Source organism: Silurus aristotelis, assembly GCF_946808225.1.
Source record: "Silurus aristotelis genome assembly, chromosome: 20".
Lineage (NCBI taxonomy): Eukaryota > Metazoa > Chordata > Actinopteri > Siluriformes > Siluridae > Silurus > Silurus aristotelis.
Window position 1 is genome coordinate 9,227,787 of NC_139593.1, and position 10,000 is coordinate 9,237,786.

Here is a 10,000-nt window from a genome sequence, read left to right on the forward strand (position 1 = left end):
AAAATTAGCAGCAGTGAGCAGCAGGTTATTAAGCAGCAGATATTATTTTAGCATTTGTCAGTTAGTTGAATTGTGTGAGTTGTTAGCAAGAGTGCACATATCTACTTTTGTAATTCAGTCACCCCATGGGGTCTGTTCAAGCGAAGAAGAAGTAGGACACGGAAGAACCGATTTCCTTTAACTACCACACACCCCCAGTGAGTCCTCGTGCACTCTCTGACACCTCGTTGCTTTAATTGCTCGTCTTGAACTTGAGCTCTGAGAGCGGTGGGACATTCGGCTGTTGATGCGCTGCTTCTATTAACCCCGAGTCTCCAGCTGTTCTAAGATCAGACTTTTTTTTTTATTTGGCCTGATTGGGTTTTTAAAAAGCTTTGCTTTTACAAAGGAACTTCCGTCTCTGGGTTCCTCGTCATGTTTTGGTGTTCATGAAGATCGTTCCTGTTTTGAAAGGTAATTTCTAGGTTTTACAAGGTCATCAAAAGTCACTATTTATTGCAAATAAATTATTTTGAATAAATAATTTTTTTTTATTTTTGGCGACAAAGTAGTTTTTCATTGTTGTGTTTTTTCTAATATTTGCTTTTTGTTGCTTAGACACTGCAAAACCTTTTTTAAATTATTATCACTTGAATAACTACTTTGATTTACTTAACATTATTATTATTTTTTTATTCTTATTGTCCCACCGAATTTATCAGATGCTACAAAATCCTGTAGCTGTAGCTCACATCCAAACTAAAAGCTCCCCAGCCGATTTAAACATCACCACTGATGTAAATAAAAAGTTAAACAGTTACATACAAAATATACTATTATACTACACGACTGTTGCCCCTCTGTACTTCAGCTTTACGACAAAAAATAACCCTATAGAATCAGAACGCTACACAAATCATGAACAAAAAGGAAATGCAGCATAAATAATATCAGAACTGTCACCTGTGATTGTATTTATTCTCAGTGTAAAGGTCAGTTTCGCTCAGCTGCTTTTTGAATTGTTTCCTGTTCCACAATATAAGTGTTTCCCTTTACCTGAACCCATTATTCAACCCTTCTGGTGTTCTATCTCATAAAAAGATATGAGGCACTTCTGCTAGATATTAAACATGTGTGAATATTGAATTTTCCTCTCGGGGAAACTGCCCAGTGGTTTGCATTATTATACTAAATCCTTATTTGTCTGTTGTCACTGCAGGTCTGTGTGTCATGTTTTATTTATTTATTTATTTATTTATTTATTTATTTTTTAAAGCATTCAACACGTATCTGTGTGGTTAACAGAATAACTGCATTTTGCTCTTCTTGCACTGCTTTGAATGAAACTATGGAATATTATGAATATTATGAAGATAACAAAATGGCATCTAAAATAAACTCCTGGGCAAAAACCCCACATTAAACTTTTAATGGCCAGATTAGTACAGTTTCCACTCAGGTCCTTGATGGACTGCATCAGGTGTGGCAGAAAACCAAATAATGACTAATCTTTTATAGGAAAAAAAATTTCAAATAAAAGAAGGTCTCAGGGGTGCAATTGTTTCAATTTTGCTATTTTTTTGGACCAGTTTTATGAGGAGACCATTAACAGCTTTATAGATTGCCATTACGAGCTTGGAACATTTTTTGCCCAGGAGTGTATAATACACATTATTTTTTTGTTATGTTATATCAATGGCTGTCAAAATTAACATGTAAATAACATGTTAACGCATTTGTTTTAATAGCAGTAAAGAGTAGACGTCCTTTTTTTTACTCAGGAAAAAAATAAATAAAAGAAAATCAGCAGAAATAAAAAAAAAAATTATAATTTTTTTTAATCACTAAACATTTGTTTTATGATGCACCAAGTCTCAAATCAATCACCAAAATCCACCATGATGCAAGACATCTGGCAATCAAAACCGTCCGTGTGGAAACATAGCACAAATTCTGTTTGGTGTCCTGATGATTTACGTCAGGGGTGCACACACTTTTTCAGCATGCGAGCTACTTATAAAATGACCAAGTCAAAATGATCTACCTACTATAAAAATGCATAAATAAATATTTATTTTTTTAATGTAATGCGATCTACCCACACTACCTTTGCGATCGACTGGTAGATCGCAATCGACATATCGGGCACCTGATTTACGAGATTTAAAACACCATAATTACATTAAAACATTTACAATAATATTTTGACTTCATGCTTTGTTTATTTTGGTTTCACTAATAATAAACATACGTTTGCATAAAGCATCCATATTTCTCCATGCCCATGTTGATTAGAGTATTAGAATATTTTAATAGATTTACAGCCATAATTGTATTGTATTAAATTATATAATATAATATAATATAATATAATATAATATAATATAATATAATATAATATAATATAATATAATATAATATAATATAATATAATATAATATAATATAATATAATATAATATAATATTATCTTCTTCTTCCGGCTACTCCCATTAGGGGTCGCCACAGCGGATCATCCGTCTCCATACTATTATGTCCTCTACATCTGCCTCTTTCAACCCAACCACCTGCATGTCTTCCCTCACCACATCCATAAACCTCCTCCTTGGTCTTCCTCTTTTCCTCCTTCCTGGTGGCTCCATCCTCAGCATTCTCCTACTTATATACCCCATGTCCCTCCTCTGCACATGTCCAAACCATCTCAATCTCGCCTTCCTCACCTTGTCTTCAAAACCTCCTACATGCGCTGTCCCCCTAATAAACTCATTTCTAATCCTGTCCATCGTCATTATATTAGATTAGATCAGATTACCTAAAAAACACATACATTAAAAGTAGACATAGCAGACATTTTGTGAAAACAGCTGAAAAGGTGCACACACTATGCAGTATAAACTAGGATGAACAATGATGTTTGGATACAATAACAGTTCTACCAGATAGCAACCAGACATTAGCCCTCTTATATGGACAGTGTAAAAGCAGAGTAATGGCAGCTAGAAATACTGAAACTAGACTCAAATTTCTCAAACATTTATGGGCTCTGCCACAGTGAGAAGCATCGGCATTTATCCAGCTAATGCCTATTTTTGTCCTTGCTGACATTGTAAAGAAACAGCAACAGTAAATATCACAAAAATATAGAGAATTTGAACATGTTCCTCAGAGGTGTTCTGTATATTATTGCAAAATGACTAAATGTAACTAGAATTCCACTTTAATTCCAATAAGCAATCATGATGTCTGCCATACTGGGAAGCAGAAACATTCATAAAGTGTAAATATGTTGCAGTAAATGCTAAGAGTTAGCCATTCATGAGGAATCTTGACAGAATATCAGTAGCTAATGCTAATCTAGCTAACATGAAGCTGTTTATAGCATTATGAAATCACACAGGCGGTGGAAACGAGCCAAACTTATCTGCTATGGCAACATTTACCTCAGATTTTGAATAGATATCTAAGGAAAGCTGTAGGATGAACTTTGATGTTTTCTATGTAATATGAAAAGGCTTAGTGAATAGAATTCCACTTCAATTCAACTACGAAGCAGGCAGTCATGCTTCCAGCCATATTGACATACACACAACATTCCCTCACAACTTATGAAAAGAATTTAAAGCAGTAAATACTAATTACAATGAGCTTCTTATATGGGTTATTGACAGAATGTAAGTAGTTAGCCTTTTAGCTAGCTAATATTTGGCTGTTTAAGGCTGTTAATTGTCTTTTAATAACCTCGAAGTTACAGCGAAGGTGGGCATGAGACAAAACTATATGGAATAGCAACATTTTCCTCAAATGTAATTGTACATATCTGGGAAAAGGTATAGGGCGATTCAAATTGTGCTATAATAACACTTCGCCTGGTAATATTGCGTAATGGCTTATGTATTTTGACATGTCTGAAGATTTTGACATCTGAAAGTAGGACTGTGATAAAAGTGATGCAATGTGTGCAAATCATATAGTGTTGTGATGATATTTGGAGTACATTAATCAGACAGGAGAGAATGCTCTGTTTCTCTCTCTCGCTCTCTATATTAGTGTCTCTCTCACACACATATAGACACAGACACACAGACACAAGCTTCACAGTATCTGGAGGCTAAGCTCACACAGATACACTCGTTATTGTCCTGAGCATCAGCTTGAGTTTAGGAGTGAAAATTCTCCCTCACATTTCATCATCATCCCCTTCCCACCATCCCTCTCCATCTGTCCCTGTTTCATCTGCATTTCGGTGATAGCTAGTAACACATTAGGGCACACACTCCGTTTCCTTTTATACACTGATCCGCTGTGAAAATGTGGTCTTGGCTGCTAGGGCTTGTCTAGGTTTCGCAGCAAGATCCCTGTATGTGTTAAATTTGTTTCTAGGGAGAATCATGTTGGTCATGTAATCACCTTGTGTGTGTAATTAGATGCCCTTGTTCCTCATGTTTTCTCATGCCTTATCTGTACTGCTAAACGGTGGAGCGCATAAATGAGAATACTGATCATGGATGTGTTTTAGTTATAGTTATTTACAATAGAGACACTGACCCTGGATCATCACACTTTGAGTTCAGTACATCTAACTTTGTAAACCATAGTCTGCTTATACTTGATTCTGATTGGCTGGAAGATGGTAGTAGGTATTTCTGCTCAGGTAAACCAGTAAAATGTTCTTTTTTAATAAGCTGTGATATAAGCAATTATGTTGATTTTACTAAATGGCCCATGGCACCAAATCAATTTGATGAAATTCGATTTATATTCACAGATTTTTTTATTCACTCATTATGAAGCAGCTACCGGATACGAATTATCCCATTTTCCAAATTCGATTTGCTTGAACACAATGCGATTCAATGAAAAAAAACTGATTCTATGCAATTTAATATGGTACCAATAGTTCACCTTTATTTCTTTGTTTTAGACAGGGAGCAAATCATAAATATGAATAATCTTTTACAAACAGGCCTTTGTACTTCTGTCTCTAGGAAGATGCAGCTCTACCTCTGCCATGTTAATCTGTATTTTATGTGACTCCCAGGACATGTCTCAGTCTAGTGTTGTGATAACGTCATGTTTACGTAGCAGCAGTCGTGCTGAGAGAATGCACTCGGGAAACAGTTAACGAGGAGAAATCGATCTACATATCAAAATATTGGTCAATTTGGAAAAAAATGGAAAAAAATCGTTTTTATCTCCTACATAATCAATAATCTACATGATAGGGCTATAAATATGGATTACTATTTTAATTTTATTATTTATTTTAATTTTTATGTTCTGGATCCCAAAAAAACTCTAGAATTGTTATGCATAAAACTGACAGTGAAGAAAATATCACAAACACAACATAATGGTATGGATGTCATTGTCTTCATTTATAAGGCAAATGTAAAACAATAATATACTTTTATAATATAAATGTCATAAATAATATATATTTTTAGGTTGTTGGAGGTAAGAAAAGGTGCAGGTAATAATGAACGTGGATTGTAGTAGTAGTAATGATTTCACGAAACTTGAGAGATACAAAGGCATGCTTTTTATAAAGTTTCTAATTTTTTGGACCTAGAAAATGTGTATTTGGACTTCAAATGGCAGAATTGGATTGTGCTCTGTTTAATTATTTATACCTGTATGTTGCAGTGTTACTTTCAAGTATAAACAAATTTCACAATTATTAATAAAAAATGGACAAAAGGTATAAAGCTATTGCTCATTGACTAGCTTCCTTTTTGCTTATTTTTAAGTAAAAGGAAGTCAATCTTAAATTTATTAATATTTAAGTATTATTTTATGAAAATTAATAAATAAACAAACAAACAAATAAATAATGTGCTTACAAACATGATGTGTAACACTCAAAAAGTCAAATGTTTTTTTTTTTTCCAACCTTTTTTTTTTCAAAATATCAGAAATCTATACGTTTGTTGAAAGTCTGAAATGTTTTCCTTTGCAGGCCATTTGTTTCTTCAAAAGAAGTAGTGAATACAAAATTACAGAATATAAAAAGTTATAATCAAGATACTGTAAGATTATGGATGAAGACGTTAAGAGCTTTGATCAAAGTATTAAGATTCATTGAAATGTTGTTACTGGAACAATTATTGTGTGAATCTGATTTTCCTGCACGTAAAAATGCACTTGGATGTAAATAGTAATGCATCGGCTGAAAGTCTTGGCCACGTGTTGTCTTGGATTGTGTCTGAAAGTTTAGAGTTTTGCCGAACTCGAATTGTTCGCATGTCTCAGTAGATTTGTTATCAGCCTCAAGCCCTGGTCTTGTTGTACTTTCTGTATCTCTATTTTCTCTCTCTCTTGTTCATTACCTCCTTTTCCCCCTCTTGTTTGTTACCTCTGTCGACTTTATCTTTTTCATTATTATTTGTATTTTAAAAAAGTTTGTGTTGTCACGGTAACCCAATTCCCTGTTGGGTTTTTCTCCTTGACTTCAGTTTTTCTTTTTTTTTTCTTTTTTTTTTTTTTAGATTTTGTGAAAACAAAGAAATAGCAAACTATTATTTTTAAGCTTTTAAATTGCTCTTTGCTCAGAAATGCTGAACTATTTGACCATGGCACACATTCTCACAGTTTCAAAAGCAAAACCCACTTTTCAGATGTTTCTTACATAAATGCATGTTGAATTGTCAGTATATTAGGCACAGCTGTCCAGCAACACAGCCTATGCACTGTTTGAGTTACAATTAAGGTATTTATTAGTTACGACGACGTGTTCGTTAGTTATGACGACGTGTTCGTCAGTTATAAAGTTGTGTTCATTGGTTACGACGTGTTCATTGGTTACAATGAGGTGTTCATTTGTTACCAGGTTGTGTTCATTAGTTACAACATGCTCATTGGTTACAATGAGGTGTTTATTAGTTACGATGTGTTCATTAGTTATGACAACGTGTTCATTACTTATGACTGTGTTCATTAGTTATGATGTTTTGTTCATTAGTTATGATGAGGTGTTCATTAGTTACAATAAAGTGTTTATTAGTTACGACATTGTGTTTATTAGTTACAATGATGCTTATTAGTTACGACGTGGTGTTCATTAGTTACAATGTTTATTAGTTACAACGTGTTCATTAGTTATGACGACGTGTTCATTAGTCCATATAGAAACTATGTTTCCCATCAGTCCCATGTTTAATTTCACATGACGTTTATATCTGAATCACATTTTTTTTCAACAAGTGCTAAATAACAGACTCACCTCACACCATGCTTATTATCTCCTGTTTGTCATCTGTGGTGGTCTGTGGTGGTCTGTGGTGGTGTTGTCTGGTTGTTGTTTCATGCTTTTAGTTATGGTTTCTTTTTACTTTGTGATTTGTTTTCTTTGCCTTAGTGTTGCATCCGCCTTTGACTTCATTACATGGCAAATGCGAAAAGAACGAGTGTGGTGGAAGTTGAGTCTTTATACAAGTGCTAATGAACAGATTTTGAATGAAGAAGTTTTATATGAAGTAGCACTCGTTTTTATCTCAGTTTAGGAGCACCGAATAATATATATAATAAATACATTTTACACGTTATGAACATTGCTCAAGTCAATTTTGTCGATGCAAGTTACGTCTAAACAAGTCACATTTAAATTGATGTAATACACACTATTCTTGCAAATATTTACTATAATAACATACTGACACTCCGAGTTTTTCTTTTTCCAAATGTACACATCCAACAACATTTGTGATTCAGCCGAGCAACCACAGTAAAGAAAATAAATTTGAAAATTTACATTACTGAATATAAAATTGCAAAGGTGATGGTGGCTAATGAAGGGAAATGGGAAGTAGTTCATCTGACATCTTTTCGGGAAGACGAGTTACAATTCCAGCACCGCCAAGCTGCAACTGAAGGGCCCTTTTGCAAGGCCCTTAACCCACAACTGCTCAGTTTTCCAAATAAGATAATTATAAAAAGAATCTGGATAAAGGTCTCTAATAAATGCCTCGGATGTAAATATACCGATGGAGAAAATGAGGAGAAAGAGAAAAGCGAAGAGAAATCAGGGATCATTTTGACTTCATGTTTTGAAAGCCGTGTCTGAAAAAAAAATGAAGCAAACGTTAATCTGTCATGTATGGAAGTCCTAAGAGGCCATGCGTTATAATTTAGTCTTCATTCTTGTTTTCTCGTGATTCCGACATAATTTGCTCGTGATAACAAAATGGGTTCTATTGTGATCTCGACATAACAAACGTTGTTTCCTCGCGATCGGTGCTTAATTTTTCTGTGTATTCAGCCTAAGAGCTTTTTCCAGAGGCAGCACCATTGCAGGATCATGGATGATCGCATTCGCGTTTACTTTGAACAGGGACTCAAATGAAATAGCTCTGTGTCTGTCAGTGATGGACAACTTACACATAATAGTCCAACTCTTGCGGCGGAGGCTGTTATTAACAAGGTACGTGTTTTTCTCGCGGATAAAATTACGTCATAAGAAAACGGGTTTTTGCCTTTCGACCACGAGAAAATTGTCGTGATAATGGAAAATAAAACAACTTTTTGTTATGATGTGAAAATTTTGTTGCGATCATGAGGAAAATTAGGTTGTGATCACGGGAAAAGATAAAAAAAAAATATATATATATATATATATATATATATATATTTTTTTTTTTTTTTTTTTTATACAACATTTAATTTTGCGTTTTCTTACACATTGATTTTTAGGGACATTTTTTTTAAGCACTTTTTTTTTAAGAATCTGGCTCTGATGTTGCCATCATCTAAAGCCTGATATTGCCAGTGAAATGTCTTTGTAGTTCTGTAGCGTTATAATCTGTCGACAGTTCACAAGGTCTTAATGTAGATCAGAAAAGGTTAATGGTTTGCCAGAAGGCTATAGGTCACTTTTTATGTCAAACTGCCTCTGTATGGTAGGTCAGGTGCTTGATGAACATCACGTCAGCTGAAATGCTTGTTTGCTCGAACTCAGGTTTGTGTGTTTATTTTAATACTTAATTCTGAACTACTAATATAAGAGTTAAGCTTCAAACATGGTTTGTGTTGAATAGCTAAAGGATAATGTGTGTAGTGAGACGATTTGTTGTGCGGTTTTGTGTGTTTACAAGCAGTAGACCTTGATCCGGGATCACAGCGAGAACAGCATGTGACTCAATGATTATTTTTTCAAGCCAGTATACTGATTTAAGAAGGATTTTATAGCACAAATTGAAGATTATTTTATTTATAGGTGAACAAAAGAAATTATTACAGATCAGAACTTATCAGAATCTCTAATGAGTAATCCATAAGACATGGGGAAGAAACCTTGAGAGGAGCCTTTACTGAGAGTGAAGAAAAGTATTCCTGTGTGGTTAAAGAATTTTGTAGTAGATTGTAAATTTGAGTGAATATGATTCCTGATATGAGGAGAAAACCGACTTGACAGAAGTTTCTATATAGAGCAGTTTGTATAGAATCTATGCAAGAAACAAAGTTGATTCTTTTGCTATGACGGGTCCTGTTTCTTTCATATCGCAGCAATTTAGACCAGTTTTTGTCAAAAAGATGTGTAGTAGTTTTTGATTTAGTGCTCTGTAACTTCTGATTCTGCAATCGACTTCTTCAGAAGGTGGAAGCCGGATCTGGGAACTGCATCGAAAATTTGAACTAAAATTTTATCACACACACCTCCATGTTTGTTTGTTTTTTTTAGCAATGATGTGATGAGTGATGTTTTAATACTGAACTATATAATCAGTATTACAGATTTAACACACAAATCTGCCAGTAAGATGATCGATTCAAAGCCGACTCCTATATCTACAGTACAACTTATTTCACAGGGAAAAAGCAGCTTCCGTTGGTTGTTCATGCTGCCAATTTGGTGTCACTTGTTGAACTTAGAGATGAGGATACCATTGTTTCCATGTAGGAAAGAAGAAAGATTACTTTTCTTTCAAGTCAGAGATTACAGCCTTTATTTGAAATTAGCGTGGCAGAACCCTATGAGGTTTGACGATGTCTGCAGAACAGGCTGATATCTGCAAATTACAGTGGAACCT

The 10,000-nt window shown here is 34.3% G+C and overlaps 1 protein-coding gene across 2 annotated transcripts in view; it reads left to right on the plus strand.

Moving 5' to 3' along the window:
• The window catches only part of vps8 (VPS8 subunit of CORVET complex), a 117,834-nt gene that overhangs the window by 17,203 nt on the left and 90,631 nt on the right, over positions 1-10,000 (plus strand). The window lies entirely within an intron of this gene.